We start from the raw sequence: 1,657 nt of genomic DNA, 5'->3' as shown, positions 1-1,657 counted from the left end.
GGCCCTGGAAACAGTGAAGGACCAGCCTTTGGTGCCTCTGCCAGCAAAAAAACAAACAAACAAACATCGGGGGAGACCCAGCTGCTCACTGCTGAAAATTGAGAGCTGTGCATGACCCTCCCAAGCTCTGTTTTCACTGACAGAGCTCAAAACAAATTAAGAACAAAACCAAAGGAGGAATGTTTCCCCTTTTTCATCTCAGCATCCAAGAAGGGACAGGAAAAGAGAAAGGGAAAGAGGAAAGAAAAAGATGGGAAGATGGGAAGAGAGCAAGGAAGGAAAAAGAAGGAAAGAAGAGAAGGAAGAAGAAAGGAGAATGAAGAGGGAAGGAAAAGGAAGGAAGGAAGGAAGGAAGGAAGGAAGGAAGGAAGAAGGAAGGAAGGAAGGAAGGAAAGAAGCAAGAAAGGAAGGAAGGAAGGAAGGAAGGAAGGAAGGAAGGAAGGAAGGAAGGAAGGAAGGTATAATGAGAGGGAGGGTCTGAGGGAAGTCTTGCCTTAGCACTTGGCCACCACAGGTGTCTCCGACATGAGTGACGTGGAGCTGGCCATGCCCCCCCCCCAAGGTAAAACACAACCCTGATGCAGCTTTCAATGAAATCAAGTTTGACAGCCCTGCCTTATAGCAATAGCACTTAGACTTATCATATTGCTTACAAAATCAAAGTTACAAAATCATATTGCTTTTCAGCCCTCTCTAAGTGGTTTTTACAGAGTCAGCATATTCCCCCCATGGGTAAGAACACATCCCTCCCCCAAATCCTTTTGACTGTGCCCTAAAATCGCAAGAATAAAACTCAAAGCCAGGAAAAGAAATACAGAAGCTACTAAAAGTTAAAGAACACCAACTCTGTTTTTTTTCCCCCTTCCCCTAATAGAAAGTAGCCACAGGCAAACAACCAGACCTGAGTTCAAGCTGTGAAAGATAAAAAAAAAAAATGTTGCAATCGTGAACTTGAGTAACCCCAGTCATTGAGAAACAATGACTCAAGCCTGCTGGTCCATTAAGAAAGACATACTAGAAGCAATAGAATAAACAGACCAGAGATAACAGGATGAAATCAGTTACACATACCTGACAGGATTAGGACCATGGGAAGCCGATAACTAAAATCCATCATGAGCCTTTGCAAAAGAAGTAAAACCAATTAAATAATAAAAGTACACAAAGCAAAGTTACAAAATACTGTAAACTGTATAAAACTCCTTGCATTCACCAAGCTAATTTGTCAGCCACCCCAGAAACATGCTGCTGTCACTAAAGTTTCTGAAAAGCCAAATAAACAAAGTCCCTCTTTACATGCAGCAAGCCTCCATTTTATTTCCATCGTTTTTCTCCCAGCTTGGAACTGGATCAGATTTTTCTTCCAACATCCCCAATAAACTGGGTCCTCATTTTACCAACCTCGGAAGGATGGAAGGCTAGATCAACCTTGAGTCGTCGAACAACTGGCAGTTGGCAGAATCAGCCTGCAATACTTCATTCTAACCACCGTACCACCAAGGCTTACCTTTGCACTTACCTATGGTCAGGGGTGGGATTCAACCAGTGTTACTACCAGTTCAGTCAGAGTGCATTTTGCCTGATGCATGCTGTGCACGTGTGTGTGTGTATAACAATTGCAAAAAACATCAGCTGTGCCATCCGGACAGCTGAAAAG

The sequence above is a fragment of the Notechis scutatus genome, chromosome 2, assembly GCF_049901735.1.
Source record: "Notechis scutatus isolate UNSWTSFEM ecotype Mainland chromosome 2, rNotScu1.2, whole genome shotgun sequence".
Lineage (NCBI taxonomy): Eukaryota > Metazoa > Chordata > Lepidosauria > Squamata > Elapidae > Notechis > Notechis scutatus.
This window is presented reverse-complemented; position numbering follows the sequence as displayed.